Raw genomic sequence first — 19,305 nt, 5'->3', positions numbered from 1 at the left:
GAAGCTCGTTCCCAAGCCAGGTAAACTCAAGCGTGGCTACTTGGTTTTAGGATTTTATGGTGGGTTCTCTATGCGCAGTGTCATAAAACAAAGAAATGAATCCGTACCTTGTAAGTTGTTTAATTCTTTTTTAAAATCAGGTAATATTGATGCATATTTTTCAAATATACGAAGGAAATAAATACCACTGTACTAAGGAACAAGTCTTTTGGGCAACCCTCTCGGGTCCCCTCCCTCCTCGGGAGCTTTGTATCAATTTGCTATCAATTTGCTATCAATTTGCTATCAATTTGCTGTTGCTCAATAAACCTTGCTTTGCTGCCCACCAAAAAAATAAATAAATAAAGTAAATATATAAATAAAATAAAAAACAAGTGTTTTATTTTTGATGGTTATCTTCTAATCTTGGTCCACATGCATTTAAATTCTTTTGATCATTGCTACCAAACTTGTATACACCTAGTATTGTGTATTCTGCTCGTCATTGCATGTAATATATTGTAAATATAATTGTTTTGCTTAAGTAGGTAAAGTCAGAAAATTTTAATTTGACCAGACATACTTTTCCATATTGCTTTATAATAATCATTCCTCTTAAAGGATGCATATTATTATTATTCCAATATGTCCAATAGATAAAGCATTATTTACCTGAAAAATCTTCTTGTGGTTGGATATTTAAGCTATGGATTTTTGTTTTGCTACTTAGCTATTTTACATGTATGTTTTATACATATATAAAATATATGTATTTGCCACTTAGCTATTTTATATTATACATATATAAAATATATGTATTATATATATAAACATTCTTTAACAAAACACTTGTCTACAGTTAAGATTATTATTTCTTCAGTGTTTATTCCTAAGGAATTAAGATTTTGAGGCAAGGGCATAATTATTTCATTTCCATTGGCCACTACAGAGACCTTAATTTTTCATCTGAATAAAAGTGAAGCCACATAGAAGATTTTGAGTGGAAGACGGGGTGATCTAATTATGGTATGACTAGAACACTCCAATTGCTGTATGAAACTAGATTGGAAGCAGGAAGTCAACTTAAAGGTTATTGCAAAAATCCAAGCAAGGGATGTTGGTAGCTAGAACCCCCTGGGAGCAGCTCTAAACCAAAAGATAGCAATGGCCTCGGTGAGAAGGTGTTTGATTCTATACCTATTTTCAGTGTAAAAACAACAGTATGTTCCAGATAGATTGGATCTAAGGCGTGAAACAAAGAAATCAAGGATAATTGCAATTATCTGGATGGTTGGGATGTCCATCCCAACCCAACAGTGGATGTCCATCCACTGAGTTGAGAAACAATCTGGGTAGAATAAGCTGGGGAGGGGAGCTCAGGCATTCAGTTTTAAATCTGTTAAGTTTGATTTTTTGATTCATTGATCAATTGATTTTTAGCAGAACAAAAAATGACACATCTTAAAATCAATGGCATCTTTAATTTGACAAAATGCACAGCTACTGTATTATATCTAGGCTTCATTTTGATTTACAATATGGGATATTATTCCAACTCTATTTTTCCATATATTTAACCAGTTATCTCACAATCACTTATCATATAATTTAGCTTTCCCCATCAATTGCCACAATGTCCTTTACTCACTGTATGATCTTTGCATGTTTTTCTATTGTTCCTTAGATTTTTTTGCTTATTGATGTCTTATTTTACTCTCGTGACAAATTTCATTGCTGCAAATGCAAGTATCTTTCAGTGCTTGCCCTCCCTTCCAAAAAAAAAACCTCACAGGTAGTCTATTAATATATATAACTCATTTTTATTATTTTTTGCCAACTGTGTTCATTTTCTATTCCTGCAAACATACTACCGCAAACTTAGTGGCCTAAAATGACACACATTTATTATGTTATAGATTCTGTGGGTCAGAGTTTAAGACATGCATTGGTTTAGTTGGTTCTTCTCCACATCTCACAAAGCTGCAATCAAGCAGTTGGCCAGGTTGCCTTCTCAACTGGAGGCTAGACTAGGGAATATCCCACTTCTAAGCTCATTCGGGTTGTTAGGAGAATTCATCTCCTTAGAGCTATACAGCTGAAGGTCCTGGTTTGGGCAGGATTTGGGCTAGAGGCCACTCTCTTGTCCTAGGGGTGGCCCATAGTTCCTTACCATGTGGTCTTCTCCAACTTTCTGCTTACTTTATCAAGCCCATGAGAAAAGGATCTAGCTTCAGCTTGCTAAGATGGAGTCTTATATAATGTAATGTAATCATGAAAGTGCATCCCCCTCACTTTTGCTGGCTAGAAGCAACTCATAGGTCTTGTCCCCATTCAAGTGGAGGGGATTACACAAATTTGTGAACACCATGAGATGAGCACCATTGGAGCCTTAGGATCTGTTTGTCACATCAAGTTAAAAAACAAGTCTCCTTGGGTGCCTGGGTGGCTCAGTTGGTTAAGCGACTGCCTTCAGCTCAGGTCATGATCCCAGGGTCCTGGGATCGAGTCCCGCATCGGGCTCCCTGCTCTGCGGGGAGCCTGCTTCTCCCTCTCCCACTCCCCCTGCTTGTGTTCTCTCTCTCGCTGTATCTCTCTCTGTCAAATAAATAAAATCTTAAAAAAAAAAAGAACACATGTAGTAACAAAGAATACTTAATAGCCAGCAAGCATCAGGCTAAGCCTTTTAAATATATCCTCTAGTTAATCTTTCAGCAATCTAATAGGGCAGATGTTCAACCCACTCATCCGTGGGCCATTCGCCTCTTTTCAGTAGCTACTTTTCAGTAGCCTTTGGTCTCTAGGACCCCAAGGCAACTTGGAGAAATCAGAGACCACAAGAACTCATAAATTATTGTTCATCTGATTGACATAGAAGTCACTACTTGGCCCTGAATCAGGAAGGAAAACCTTTATAAAAATATTATATTTGAGCTTCTCATTCTTCCAAATTCTGTCCCTCCCCCCATTCACTACAAAGTCTTGTGTTCCACTTAAAGGGAAAACATGGCTTTGTGAGGAAGGCTCTTTTGTTATCTCAAGGCATCTCCTTCCTTGAAGTTTTGAGGACTTCTTGAAGACACAGGGTCTCGACCTCCTATTCCACACCATATAGCCATATAAACCCCACAGATGGGTGCACTTGGTGTTTTACAGCAAAGGTATTCCCATAGAGTCATCTAGGACAAAATAAAAGCCATCATATACTTGTGGTACAATGGTGAAGAGCGTAGACACCTAACCTACACTGTTAGCTGGTCTCTCTGTACCTATGTCAAGCACAGGCATATCTATAAAATGGGGAGAGTAGTAGTGGCTTCCTCAAAGGATTGGTGTGAGGATTAAGTGAATTAATCCTCAGTCATTACGTTACATGAGCTATCAGGACCATCTGACGCACCTGCTGACTCCCTCCTCCCCGAAGCCCTTTATCCCTTGGCTTCCGGGATACCACACCCTCCTGGTTTTCTTCCAAACCCACTGACCATTCCTTTTCAGTTTCCTTCCCTGGTTGTACCCACTTATTTGGCCTCTGTAAACATTAGAGAGCCCCAGAGTCAATCATTGGTTCTCTTCCCTCTGTGTTCTCTTTTCCCAAATATCACAGCTTCAAGTATCATGTGTAGGTTACTAATGCCCAGTCTTATACCTCAACCTCTGCATCTCTTCTGAACTCTAGAGCTGTGTATCCAACAACACCTTCCCTTGGGTGCCTAAAAGGGATCTCTGTCGGTCCAATAATAAGCTCTCGATCATCCCCACTCCCCTCAAAACTGCTCTTGCCACAGAACTCCCTTCCTCAGTGAGCCAACCTCTATTTCTTAGAACAAGAACCTCTCCAGTGCTTTTCCCCCACTAGTCTATATAACTGAAACCTTGATTTAGTGTGACTTCCCCCGGGGATTCATCTGGGATCTGATTACATTTTCACTCTTCTACTGCTACCACCCCCATCCAACGTTCCTCACTTGTCTTCTGCATTATTGCAATAGCTTCTTCCCGGCAGTAGCCATCTTTCCTAGAAATACAAAACCAGATTTGAATGCTGTGCTCATTTCTTTTTCCACTCTCTCTCTTTTTTTGCTATATTTTTTCATAGTTTGTGGTTGTCAATTTCCCTGAGAAAATATTTCTAGGGGTTTAATTTCAAACTTTATTTTATTTTGTTTTATTTTATTTAGAGAGAGAGTGAGAGCACATGAGTGGGGTGGCAGAGGAGAGAGAGAAAATATTTTTTTTTTAAGAATTATTTATTTATTTGAGAGAAAGAGAGAGAGGGTGTGCAGGGGAATGGGGGGGCAGAGGGAGAGAGGGAGAGAGAATCTCAAGCAGATTCCCCACTGAGCGTTGAGCCTGACTGCACAACCCCAAGATCATGACCTGAGCTGAAATCGAGTGGGACACTTAACCGACTCAACCACCCAGGCGCCCCTTAATTTTAAACTTTAAATGAAAGCTTGTCCTCAATGCCTGAAGACATGTGAGAAGAATAATCATCTACACTAAGGAACAACTCCTTCAAAATTAAAAAAAATATGTTTTATATATGTAATCTATAATATAGTACATATATCATATAATTTATTTAAATTATAGAACGTAAATATATACATATACATATTTTTATTTATGTGTATACAAAATGTATATTTTTTATATATGTATTTACTTCTGAGTAATTTCATCAACTATAGAATACTATAACCCAGGAATGGGAGAGACAGAATTATAAGAAGGACAGATGCCTCGGAGCAAGTCAGTGTCTATATAGTTGTGGTATAAAAACACCTTTGGGGGCGCCTGGGTGGTTCAGTCAGTTAAGTGTCTGCCTTCGGCTCAGGTCATGATCCCAGGGTCCTGGGATCGGGTCCCACATCAGGGTCCCTGCTCAGCAGGGAATCTGCTTCTCTGCCCATCCCCTAGCTTGTGCTCTCTCTCTCAAATTAAAACAAACAAACAAACATTTTTTTAAATAAAAATAAATTAAAACACCTTTGGTTCAACTCAGTGATTTCCTCCTTTAGTATCCTCCTTTCCCAAAGCTAGTAGAGTGCCGCTGAAACCATCGGGTGGTGGCCTGAGGTACCTTTCTGTATTACAGCTTGTGAGAAGCAAACGATGGCTTCATAAGGAAAAGCACTGATGTCATGTTATAATATTTCCAGGTCCAAGCTTCTGTTCCACTTGCTATGGGATAGCCTTTATCATACATATCTGCAACCTCATAGCGATGGCACAGTGTGTTGTCATGAACATCAATTTCCCCGAGAAAATATTTTTCTAATATAGTAATGGTAGCCATGGCTAACAGCACGGACCATCAGCTCCCGTTCAATGGCTCCACCAAGGGGCTGCCTGGTGACTCATTTGGTGGCCCGAATAATGCCCCAGACAGTCTTCCCGCAGGGGTAAGCGATGCAAGACTTAAGCTGTGCTCTTGTTTTTGTGGTTTGTTTGTTTGGGTGTGTATTTTTTTTAGAGCCTCGATGTTAAAAAGTTTTATTGGGGAAAATAGTGATTTGAAAGCAAGTGAAAGATCTAAAGAGGTGTTTTCAGTTATGTTAGCACCTTCTTGCAAATGGCTAACTACAGCATTCTCGGTTTCCTTAGGGCCCCCATGTACGACTGGAGCCCTCAAATTCAGGGCATCATCTTTAGTTCTGCCAACTACGGCATGATGCTGACGCTGGCCCTCAGTGGGTACCTGGCTGGAAGAGTAGGCACGAAGAGAGTGGTTGGTGTTTCGTTGTTTGCATCCTCACTCCTCAGTATCCTCACCGCCCTGGCGGCTGAGCTCGGACTAGTTTCCCTCATTGCAGCTCGAATAGTCCAGAGCCTAATACAGGTATCCAGATATTTTACAAATAGGGGCTGGATAGGAATTTCTATATGGTTCCACACGTCAAGAGCTCTAACTGTTTTGATTTCAGGGATCAACATTTGGGGGTCAATATGCACTTTGGGAGAAATGGGGTCCTCCAACTGAACAAAGTCGACTCTGCTCCATTGGCTTATCAGGTAAAAACACATAACTGAAATGAGTACATTACCACGCAACATTCTCACACTGGGTTATTTGATAATCTTTCTATTGAATGTCACTTTGTCTTCTCCTCAATGTTGACCAAGTATTTATCAATGAGGGAGATGGATCCTTTGTGACATGACTTTCAGCTGTTTTCCCCCAAGTTGTCATTTGTAACATGACTTTGCTTATAATGATTTTTCCTACTCTGAAAAAAATGTATTTCTGTGTAGTTAAATTGATCATTCTTTTTTTCTATGGCTTTTAGATTTTGAATTAGAGATGGAAATGTTATAAAAGCATCCACCTGTGTTTTTTCTTGAACTTGCATGATTTCATTTTTTATAGTTAAATTTCTGATATATTGGAGTCTATTTTAGAATTCTATGTATAAGGTATGCATCCAACTTAATCTTCTTTAGGATTTCTCTTAGTTGTTCTGAGAACTGCTTTCTGATCATGATTTGCTTCGACAGTGCATCTGGAATGAATATTCTGAAGAAAGAAGTCTACATTATATAGGGGAAGAATGAAAACAGAAAGAATAAGGCTAACAAACATGAAATTGATGAAGTAGGTGCTGGGTAAGAAAAGAAGGGTAATTCTCCAGCTAACTTATGGATACCAAGAGAGCCAGGGACTCTTCAGTCCAGAAAACAAGCCACCCACCCCCACACACACATACACACACACACATTGACTGACCTCATACCCCCCATAGAGCCCTTTGCAACCCTGGAGGATTATTTTCTGTCACCAGAGCTTTTATTCACTGATAGGGGAATAGTCCACCAATTTGGACGAAGGAAATTTACATCAGCTATCACAGCCGACTAATGGAGCTTCTAAGTATAAATAAGGATCGAACCCCCACCCTCAAATCCTCAAACATTTGAAAGAAACCAAGAGCACAAAAGAGAGAGGTGAAACTCAAAAACTGTAAAGATGAACCCAAATGAGGAAGAAACTAAAAGAAAATTTTACATGATTAACAAATAACATGCAAGAGATCCCAGGGAATATTTATGATAACATTTATTTAAAAAGAAAAAAAAAACCATCAGAATGGCTAGTATCAAAAAGGCAAGAAGTATGGGGCGCCTGGGTGGCTCAGTCGTTAAGTGTCTGCCTTCGGCTCAGGTCATGATCCCAGGGTCCTGGGATCGAGCCCCGCATCAGGCTCCGGGCTCAGCAGGAAGCCTGCTTCTCCCTCTCCGACTCCCCCGCATGTGTTCCCTCTCTCCCTGTCTCTCTCTCTGTCAAATAAATAAATAAAATCTTAAAAAAAAAAAAAAAGGCAATAAGTAATAAGTGGTGGTGAGGTTGTGGAGAAAAGAGAATCCTTGTGCCCTATTAGTGGGAATGTAAATTGGTGCAGCAACCGTGGAAAGCAGTATGGAGATTCCTCAAAAAACTGAAAATAAAAGTCCCAGACAATCCAGTCATTTCCCTTCTGGGTATTGACCTGAGGAAAATGAAAGCCACTCATACAAAGGATACTTGCACTCATATCTTTGCTGCAACAATCTTTACAATAGCAAAAGATATGGAAGCAGTCCAAGCGTCCGTCGACAGGTGGATGGCTGAAGAAGATGTGGTATAGACTTAATGGAATATTATGTGGTCGTAAAAAAAGAATGAAATCTTGCCATTTGCAGCAACATGGATGGACCTAGAGCTTTATTATGCTAAGTGACGCAAGTCAGACAGAGAAAGACAATTACCATGTGATTTCCCTTATATGTGGAATCTAAAAAACCAACCAACCAACCAACCAAACAAATAACAACAGGAAAGAGAGACAGACTCATAAATATAGACAACAAACTAGTGGTTGCCAGAGGTGGAGGTGGGGGTAGGAGGGCCGGTCAAATAGGTGAAGGGGATTAAGAGATACAAACTTGCAGTTATAAAATAAATAATCATGGGAATGAAAAGCACAGCATAAGGAATAGAGTCAATAATATGATTGTGTGGTGATAGATGGTTCCTACACTTCCTGTGGTATTTTGCAATGGGTATCATTGCCAAATCACTAGCCTGGGCACCTGAAACTAACATATGTCAACTATACTTCGATTAAAAGTGTGAAAAAATAACTTTGAAAATAGATTGCTATAAAATAATTGTTGATAAAATAATATAATTGCTAATATTTTTAACTGCAGTAAATGGTCTGAATACCTAAATGAAGGGAGATGACCATCAAATTAGCAAGTTGGACAAATAAGTTGAGAGATTATCCCAGAATATGATACAAGAACCAGGAGATGGAAAGCATGGAGGAAAAATTTTAAATCTTGGAAGGAAGACAGTGACCTTATAGAAGTGGCAGCTTCCTTCTCCCTCATTTCCTGTCATATAGGCATAGAGCTACTGGAATAGAGCAACTGACTGGCTAGGAGCAAGATCCAGAGGCTTCCTTGTTTCTGGTACTAGGGAAATACCTTAGGGTCCCCAAACAGGTAGTCTTTACTGACCTCTAGAAAGCTTTTCTAGTTCAGAGAACACAAAACCAATGGCGGTCTGTGCAGCCAACAAGAAGCCATTGGAGGAACCCATCTGCAGGTGGAGTGGGCTGAGCCTACCCACCTGCCTCACTAGTTCTTATAGAAATGGCCATTTCTGGGGATTCTGGGCATTCTCAGCAGACTGCACTGGTGAACAGGATGACTCAACCCGTGAGGCTGAAGGAAAACTTCCCAGAAAAACAGCCAACAGTGGAAGGGTCCAGGTCCTGCCAGCCTCTCGGACAAAACATACTCTATCTTCCTCTGCAGGGAACCACAAAGACACATCTGTAGGCAGGAAGCTTTGTAGTCACTTTAGGGAAGAAGACTAAGCAGATAAAACAGAACTGGCAGCTCATATTTGAGGTGATAGAAACACACACACACACAGTCTGAAGACGATGCAACATCAACAGCAGTGAATATGAAAAAATAAAATGAAACCCCTGTAATAGCACATAGCAACATGGCTAAGTGTTAGAAATACAAGTGTTGAGTGAACAAAGCCTGTCTATCGTGGTAGAAAATAGCCCTGATGCAGTGTTAGTCTGAAGGACACTACCTGGCAAGCTATCCCAATGGTCGTGGTACAGATGGGCTCAGAGGCCCAATGAGGTGCTACGTTTGTCCAGCTACACTACTCTAAAACACAGAGTGAGATGTAAGATGCAAAATGGGGTAAATTAGCACATTTGAGATACACCTTGCAACGTCCTAAAGAGAACAGCCGGGGTGATTTCACTTTAATAAATGTCAGAAAAGAAAAACACACACTTGACGTATACACATACACATACATACGTGGTACAAATTGCATGGACAGGTGATAGATTTGGGCATTAATTTACAGTATATATAAATCAAGTGTTAGCTATGAACTATGAGTGGAGATCAAATTACAGTCTGGAATGCAGCAGAAGTATGACCGAGAACGAGACATACCAAAATCTCTCGGGATGCAGATGGTATTCGAAGTCTTCAATTGAATGTGATCACCCAGAGAAGAAACCCAAGGAAATAGCCCCATGGCCCTCCAATCTCTGGGCCTCAGACAGAGGAGGACAGGCAGCGGGGACTGGGAAGCCTCCCAGGGGACTGGGACAGCATTCAGTCTGAAGTGACCAGGCAGCGGAGCCACCTGCTGCCAGCCCGGAGTGAACGATTGTGGATTCGGCAAGCCAGGGGTCCTGAAAGGCCTTGACGACAGCGGAAGGGCCAGGAGCGGAGGCAGAAAAGGAACAGAAAGCTGTCAAAGTACATGGAGGGAGTTCTGAAGAGGTGGAAAGTGTTGTTTGGTTTTGAGCCCAGGCTGTATGAAGGAAGGTAAGTTTGTGTATGTGGGTGGGCGAGAACCGAGAGCTGAGGAATTAAGTGAGAGTACAGGCGTGAGGGTGTATCCACACAGTGGCCTGGGCCTAGGCCATACTGGGGGAGACGTGGTCCAGGGAACTAGAGGGATCCAGTCTTGGATGGATGCAGGAACTGTCCCCTACTGTAACTGGAGGAAAGGCAGAGGGCTCAGGGGGGAACGTGAGGATTTGGTGGACTTCGTGGTGGAGAAGGTACTGATTTCCATCTTCATCTATTGTGCCCTGAAGTCAGGCAGCCTTTCCCTGCCCACAGAAGAAATGACAATTATAAACATAGGAAAAGATATTCAACTTCACCCTAAATAGAAAATAATGAGATAACTCTTTTCATTCCTATTTGGAAGACTTTTTAGAAGCGTTGAAGATGTCCAGTGTTCTCAAGGAGATGAGGAAAAAAACCAATATTTTTGGCCATTTAGTTCGGTACAGCCTTTTTGCAAGATACTTTGACAGCATCTATCAAAATGAAAAATGCACAAAGTGATCAAGCAAGACCACTGCTGATACTCTATTGTACCAAAATAAATTATGCTTATGTTCAGAAATAACAGCCTTGTTTTGAAAAAGTTGTAAAAGGAAGTGTGCCCTATTATGTATGAGAATATTCTGTGAGGCCAGGGAAATTAAAATAGTGTTATTGAGACCTTCCCAGACAAATGTAGCTTTCTGCCTGCATGGGCCATAAATGCCTTTACAAAGAGGTGAGTGTGTGTGTCAATATATATTATATACGTTTGCAGAGAGGAAAGGCATTCAACTCTATAGCACATAATGGGGACTGGTTAACATTAGAGACCCGAGTGGGAATGGGTTGGGGGGACACATGAGGGGAACTTCGGTTCTTTGTGGTCATTTACTCTTACAATAAGCATATGTCACATGACTTGTGTAGTTAAAAATCAAAATAGCACGAAAGGAAGAAGCGTGGCTGTCGTCTGCAATGTTATTGGGGAACTGCCGGAAAAATGGATCCTCAGGAGAACACTTGGAGAGATACCTCAGAAGTTCATGTATTCTAATATGCCTGTCTCGTTATGGCTGGTGATGCTGATACCATGTCATCCGTCATTCTGTCCGTGTCTCTCCAGTGGCGGTCCAGAGCCCTACAGCTTACTCTCTGTCTCTTTGAAGGAATGATGCTGGGAACCTTCACCATCATCCTCCTGGGTGGCATCATCTGCCAAACGCTTGGGTGGCCTTTTGCCTTCTATATCTTGGGTAAGCTACGGTCTCCCCAACCCCAGGGTTTCCTCCAAGTATCAGGCGGTGACGTTACTAACCAGCCATAAAACATTATTAGCACGACGTGGCTGGGGGTGCTCTGCTTCCCTTGCAGGCCTCGGGTGACCGGCTTGCAGAGCGGTGGTTCGTGAGACAGGAAGGAAAGACGTGCAGCCTCTGCTGTGGGTTGTGTCTCAGATTCAGTGCCTCCGTGTGGGGGCTGGCTGAGGTGCAAGCTTCCTAAGGAGAGAAAACACTGAACACCAACGGGGTGAAGACAGTCAGGAACAATGACCTGTGAGGGGTGAGGTTTAAGGCAGGGCGCAGGGGAAGGGAGCTCCGCAGAAACAGAATCAAGGAGACAAAGCTAAGGGCTCGGAGAGAGGAGAGCATGAGGCAGAAAAGAGGGAACAGGAAACCCAGTTATCTGCAGGGTCCCCCCCTTGGTCCACAGCGGAGCTCTCATCAGGACACTCATCAGACACTGTCTCGTGTGTGAAGACATCATCTGAGCCCAGAGGAGGAAAAAAATCACTGGGAAAGATTCAAGGACAATATCCAATACTTACAGAGAATCAGAGATGGTGCCTCTTGCCAAAAGACAGACTGAAAACATTTAAGAGTTCAGGGGCCATTGGGCAGAATATTCACCATCGACTTTCCTTGGTAGTGAGAAATCATTTGCTCTGGAGGAAGTGCTGCGGTGGGTCCCTCTGACAAATGATGACACAAGACCTAAAAGATCAAACTGTCTCTATGTAATTTAACCATATCCCAGACAAAAGCTCAAAAATATGTATAGGAAGACAAAAATATTCAGCACCCAACTAGGTATAATTCACAAGGTCTGGTTCCAATCATACATTACCAGGCATGGGAAAAAAAAAAAAAAAAAAAAGCAGGAAAACACAATCCAAAAGAAGAAGAATTTAAAAAAAAAAAATCAGGGACGCCTGGGTGGCTCAGTCAGTTAAGCATCTGCTTTCAGCCCAGGTCATGATCCCAGGGTCCTGGGATCGAGTCCCACATCAGGCTCCTTGCTCAGCAGGGAGCCTGCTTCTCCCTCTCTCTCCCTCTGCTTGTGCTCTCTCTGTCAAATAAATAAAATCTTAAAAAAAAAAATCAATGAAAACCAACCCAGAACGGACACAAATATTAAGAATTAGCAGACTAGGGCATTAAAATAGACAGCTATTCTAACTGTGCTATAACCTAAGTCTATTTGTTCAGAAGTTAAGTGGAGACATGGAAAAATCTTTTTAAAAAAGACCCAAATCTACTTCTAGACATGAAAACTATAATATATGGATGGAATTAAGGACAGATTAGGGTACCAAAAAATAGCAGTATAAATCATCCAGAATGGACCGCCGTGAGAAGAACAGTAACAGTGAACGAGAACATGAGGGCAGAGCAGCGTGCTCAGAGAAGAGGAGTGGTATGGGAGAACAGAAGAAGTCTTCAAGGAAATCACGGGTGAAGCGTTGCCTAAGTCAATGAAAACTATAAACTCACAGACCCAAGAAGGTCCATGGGCCTCAAGCACAGGAAACATGAAGAAAGTGACACCAAGTTACATGGTAATCAGATGGCTCAAAGCCAATGATAAAGATAAAATCTTAAAAGCAGCCAGAGCTGGATGGAGCATGGGGCTGGAGGTTCCAAGCTTCTAATCAGGGTTTGTTCTTTCTGGTGACCAGTCCCTATCTTGAAGCTATCCAGGGGGCCACCGAGAGTTGCCTCATTAGAACAGAAGACACTTGCATCACTCAGGAAATTGCAAGGGTTTTAGGAGCTCTGTGCCAGAGACTGGGGGCAGAGACCACATACATTTCTTCTGGTGTCCCATGATCCATTGTAAGAGGTGTACAGAGGTACACAGTGCAAGGCCTTTTTGATGTAATTAGAAGAGCAAGGCTGAAGGACACTGTGAAGCCTCTCTGGATCTAGCCTGGAACATTCCTGTCACCACAGACATTCCAGTTTTCTCATGGGAGCCACAGGGGATTCGCATACATAGCGGCAATCCTCGCACCCACCGTCAATGGGTTTCTCCTCAATCAGGTAGGGTTTTCTTGTCACAGACTCCTACAATGCTCTGCCAAATCTAAAGGTAGTAACATAAAGATGGTATTCGCATTTTATTTGTTTATTTATTTTAAAGATTTTATTTATTTATTTGAGAGAGAGAGAATGAGAGATAGAGAGCATGGGAGGGAAGAGGGTCAGAGGGAGAAGCAGACTCCCTGCCGAGCAGGGAGCCCGATGTGGGACTCGATCCCGGGACTCCAGGATCATGACCTGAGCCGAAGGCAGTCGCTTAACCAACTGAACCACCCAGGCGCCCCGATGGTATTCGCATTTTAGAAAATACAATTAAATTATGGGTCAGCTTTGTCATGAAGATCAACCTGGCAAAGAAAAATGTAGAACAATTTCAGTCTTTAAAACTGAAATCACAGCCATACGGATGTCATGAGGTGAGGATTCCATGCATAGATGCAACTTGCCATGTTTTCGGCAACACTCTGGAGTTTTCATTTACACAACCATCCCCATACAGAGGGATAGTTAAATAGATGTGGGGGAGTGTGACACATGCAGGCATGATTATGGGTATGTCATATGCAGGAATCTCATTTAATTATTGATTCTCACACCAATTATGAGGATCACTTCCTGACGATTAAGCTGAAAATCTGATAGAATAAGTCTTCCCACTAAAAGGATATAGAATCGGAAATCTTCCTTCTTAGACCTGTCTAGCTCCAAAGGCTGCAATGTTGCCACCATGCCATGGCAACGCAAGAAGAAAACACTCAGCGTGTTTGATGTTGTCATGATTTGCACAAAAGAGACAATGTATGGCACTTTGGTAAACAGTGACAAATGCAGTTCTGTAAGTTAATTGTAAAGGTCCCTAAATCCCATTTATTAAGACTATTCCAAATGCACTTTGAACATATTATTTCTATCCAACTATCAAGCTGCTCACGGGGGATGAATTTCTGCAATGGAAACCCACTAGCAAACTATTAAAATGGCCTTATAGAGAAAAGGATGAAAGGGGTAATATTTACTTGAGGTTTTGTGTCCTCAGGCCCCTGAATTTGGGTGGAGAAATGTCTTCTTGTTGTTGTTTGCCATTAACCTACCAGGACTGATCTTCTACCTTATATTTGGAGAAGCAGTTGTCCAAGACTGGGCAAAGGAGAGGAAACTCACTCATTTATGAAGGTAAAGGATAGTGATTTCGTCTGTGGATTTAACCAGAGAAGCGCTATTTAAATTTTTAATTCTATGTCACTTTTTTTCCTTAGTTATTCCACCTTGATATGATGGAGAGTCACCGGGCACCTTCCTTCACAAATGAGAAGCCTTTAGTGATGAAAATAGCAACAGAAGGAATTTCATTTGCCTGGTTCTTTTCGAATCTGAGATCAGTTCTTTATGTTACTAAGCTTTCTTTTTGAGGAAAATGTAAGAAGAATGAAAATTCCAATAAAGTGATAGCTGAGAACAAAGATGTTGTCTCCATAGAATTATCAGCGGATTCGGAGGAACTGCTGGAGCAGAGCCAATAGGCCAGACTCACAGTTTCTGGATCTCAAAACAGGAAACAATGTTTGGAAGCTCTTCATCGAGGGTGGTAACCTCAGTAGGACGATGATTTTTCCTATCTGTAAAAGTGAATATTAATTTGTATTTGTTGGACTGGACATTGTCCACATGCCCCTCCCCTGTGTGTTCCACTCTTCAACCCGTTTAGGCCCCAGGAGGCTGACCTGCACGGTTGGCATCCACAATGCCTTGTCCACTGGCTTCTGCTGGATTTTCAATGGAGACCGAAGAGTGAGGACAGAGAGTATCTATCTCTAAAGTCCCTCCCTGTGGGATCTGCAGGGGGCTGATTCTTCCCCTACAGTTCACAGCTACTGGTCCCTCCACACTTTCTGGTGGCTTCTCTCTTCCCCTTTTAGGCCTTTTTTGGCCTGCGCCACATTCCCAGTCCTGTGTAAGTTGTCTCTTTTAACACTGTCTTCAAATTACCCACTGTGAGTCTGCCGTATTTTCCTTCTGGGATCCAACTAGTACTTCAGTGGTTGAATCATATATAAAGCTCCAAATGGGAAACAGAGCAGTATTTTTGTAAAATGGTGATGTGTAGGTATCAGTGGGTCGGAGCATGTGCCGGGGGCCAGGGCCGTTTCCTTGGTTCCTTCCCATGGAGATCCTTACCACATAGGCGGCAGAGCCTGAGGTCATTTCATGTTGAGGTGATGTGATGGGCACGGTTCTGAGTGAAAAACCAGGGCAAGGAGACAGAGAAGACAATGGCTGAGGTCTTGCTCTCGTCTAGAATCTAGGCCCTTGGGACATGAGAGCAAACTAGACCCAGTCACTATTCTCCAGTCTAACGTGTAGGACAGACCCAATGGCTGCCCCAGGCACAATTGCAGGGGACATACAGGCCGTTGGGGGAGACCACCCCAGCGGTTCCGATCCCAAGTGGAAGAGCCCAGGGAGGGATCTCCTTTCACAAGGAGTTCCTGAGCTAAATGGGTTGTTCTACGGGAAGATTTCTCACACTGGAGCTCAGCACGTACAAAAGCACGGAGACAACAAACAGGATGGATTCTGAAAGGAAGGACCTGCCCGCCTGGTCAGTTAGGAAAGCACAGAAGATGAGGTTAGGGAGGTGGGTGTGACCAGCACATGAAGGTCGTGTTTGCCACATTAGGGAGCCCGAAGGGTACCCTACAAGCAATAGTGACAAGGAGAGAAGAAGAGAGACATGCATCATGTTTAGGAGGTAAAGTTGAAAAGTCACGGCATTTGGTTAGGTGGGTGCTGGAGAAGAGAGGAGTTGAGTCTGGGTGTCTAACCCGAGAGACTGCATAGAGTGTCTGACCAGCTAAGTCAGAGAATGCAGGAGGAGGAGTCCTTCTTAGAGTGGAGATAATGAGTTGACTTGGGGCCATGCTGTGTTAGTGGCAATAATGAGATACGTATTAGTTTCCTCGGGTGGCCGTGACACAGTGCTACAAATTGGGGGGCTAAAAAGCAGTAATTTATTGCCTCACAGCTGTAGAAGTCTGCGTAGGGCAGCAGAGTTGGTTCCTTCTGAATGTTGAGGGAGAATCGGTTCCGGGCCTCTCTTCTGGGAGCCTCAGAAATTCCTTAGTTTGTAGATGTCTTTCCCCCTGTGTCTTCATGTCATCTTCCCTCTGCACACATCTCTTTGTCAAAATTTCCCCTTCTTATAAGGATGTCCCATGTTAATGACAGGGTTTTGTTTCGTTTTGTTTAGAGAGAGAGAGACAGCATGCATGTGCATGTGAGCAGGGGGCTGGGCAGAGGGAGAGAGAGAGAGAGAGAATCTTAAGCAGGCTCCACACTGAGCGCAGTCTGACCCGGGACTCCATCTCACGACCCTGAGATCATGACCTGAAATCAAGAGTCGGATGGTCAACCCACTAAGCCACCCAGACATCCTGCTAGTGACAGGCTCTTAATGTTGTTGCTGAGAGTACTGAATGGATCTGACCCACGTGCTGAGGCCCCTGAGGGTCCGAGGCTGTGCCATGCATTTCTACGTCTTCGGTGTAGACACTTAATAAATATCTGGTGAACCTTAATATAGGTATATTATCATAAAGCAAAAAACTAATTCTATGTATTAGGAATCAAGATATTTAATGTATGAGAAAAATTCAGGATTCAGGAACATAAAGTCAAAGAAGTTTTAAAAATCACTCTAACATTCAATTTGAATTGGAAATATCAGACAGAATTTGTAGTTTTTTCTTAAAAAAATACTTCTTTTAAGTTCTTCCACTGAAAGGGCCTAGAAGCAATGAGACCTAGGAGCAAGGAGTACCTCAATATTTGGAGTGTGGTCTCTGGATGTTACTTGCTACTGAAAGGAACCAACACTCCATAAGAAAGCCCAGGTTCGAGAACAGTAAATACACCAGAGGAGCCTGGAATGTGTGTGTGTGTGTGTGTGTGTGTGTGTGTGTGTGTGTGTGTTAGAAAACACGGAAGCTATCCCAGACAACTAGGGTCAGGTCTCAATAGATAGAAACTGGCTTGAATAGCCTCCTACTGGCCAAAGAAGGGACAATTTAAGCATCAAAAAATATGTACTCAAAAGATTGAAACACATAAAGTAAAACCCATGAAGTCATAATTTTCCTTGGTCAACTTTGCTAAGGCACTAAATTATTATTCTACAACTCATCAAGTATCCTGGCTTTCTTATTTTTTTTAAGATTGTATTTATTTATTTATTTATTTATTTATTTATTTATTTATTTATTTATCTGAGAGAGAGATGCACACAAGCAGTGGGGAGGAACAGAGGGAGAAGCAGACTCCTTGCTGAGCAGGGATCCCCATGTAGGGCTTGATCCCAGGACTCTGGGATCTTGGCCAGAGCTGAAGGCAGACCCTTAACAGACTGAGCCACCCAGGAGCCCCTGGCTTTCCTATTAAATCTGTGTTTCAGGGTAACCAAATATTCAATTAGGCAAATTTCCTATTTTGTAGAAGATTCCAGTTCCTACATGACGAAGGCAGGATAGAATTAGAAAATCACCACTCGCAACTTCCATAAAATAATGGATCTAGGCAGCATTTACTAACAGCCATCAAAGTGCACAGGTGAAGATTGATGAGAACTTCATTAGTGGATAAATCAAGCTGAGAATATCTGAACCCACCGAGCAATCTTATCTCACTAAAAATGAGCCAAGCTGACACCAGGGCATTACCCAGCACCCAATGAAGTATTCTTGTCCTGGATCTAAGTAAGCTTCTCCACATACCAGCAGGTTCTAGGACATAAGGGATAAAGAATTTATCAAATGACACTAAAAGGAAGCAATTAGCCAAATCAGTCATGAGAGTCACTCTGTAAATGACCCTGTTTTGTTACTATTGTTGTTTTTAAGTAACAGCAAATATAAAATGAAGGAAGGAATGGTTACAAAGTTAAAGAGAGGTGAGAGCCATAACAGTTATGGGTCACATGCAGATCTTGTTTGGATCCTCATTTAAATAAATCAAATATGGAAGGAAGGAAGGACGGATGGAAGGAAGGGGGGAGGGAGAGAGGGGGGAGGGAAGAAGGAAGAGAGAGAAAAGGATAACTGAAGAAATTGGAAACATCTTCATAATGACTAGCTATTAGATTATATTAAGAGATGATTGCTTATTAGATACACTGATGGTATACTAGGTATGTTTTTTAAAGCACTAATGAGTCATGTACCCATGCTGTACTTTTTATGGGAGAAATTACATAATATCTGAGATTTACTTGAAAATACTACAGAACACAACCATTGGAGAAATATATATATATAATTTATATATAGTTATATAACTCGATTGGCCAAATATTGATAATTGTTGAAGCTGCTTAATGGGCATAGGTTATATTAAACTCTTCTACATTTCTTATATGTTTGGAAATTTCTATACAATGTTAAATTTAAAACCTTAATAAGAAACACAGAATCCAGAGGTAGAATCCAGAAGTGATTTCAAAAGCATATCACAGAACAACATAAAGCTTTGGGGTCAGCACATAGGAAGATCGTTCCCTCTGGGTAATCAGTAATGAGAACCGGAGACATTGACACCAGATGGGAATGCTGTTTATTTAAAATATGGACATTGAGCAACTGCTGATCTGGGGCTCTCCAACACTAAAAGGCCAGAGAATGCCAGAAACTGCCAACCTTGTCATCAAACTGTACAAACATGCAGGAATAGCCAGGACCTGGATTTCCAATGAAGACAAAATCTAACTGATTATGTAAGACATCAGAGTCTTTTGGGCAAATAGGTTAAAGGTTTTCAACATTTCTTTAGAGAGAAAATGACTGGGTCAATTAATAGAGCATCTGCTATGTGCCAAACTTTTATTAGACCCTTATAAGTATAATAACACATCTTTTAAAAAATGCTTAAGTATGTAAGAAACTATATATTGTGCAAAATCCCTGATTTTAGGGCTTAGATGTTCCTCTGCGACCAGTAGGTTGACTTCAAAGAATTCCAAAATAAAAGTGCTCCCAGGTATCGCTATGGAGAGGTGGTGGAACCAGGAGAACTTAATCATTGCAGAAGTTATGGGGGAAGTCACTTTCTTTGGAGGACATACCTTAATAAAATGTACCTCTCTCTGAGTAGC

This window comes from Mirounga leonina, unplaced genomic scaffold (genome assembly GCF_011800145.1).
Source record: "Mirounga leonina isolate KUSES-001 unplaced genomic scaffold, KU_Mleo_1.0 Mir_366, whole genome shotgun sequence".
NCBI lineage: Eukaryota > Metazoa > Chordata > Mammalia > Carnivora > Phocidae > Mirounga > Mirounga leonina.
This window is presented reverse-complemented; position numbering follows the sequence as displayed.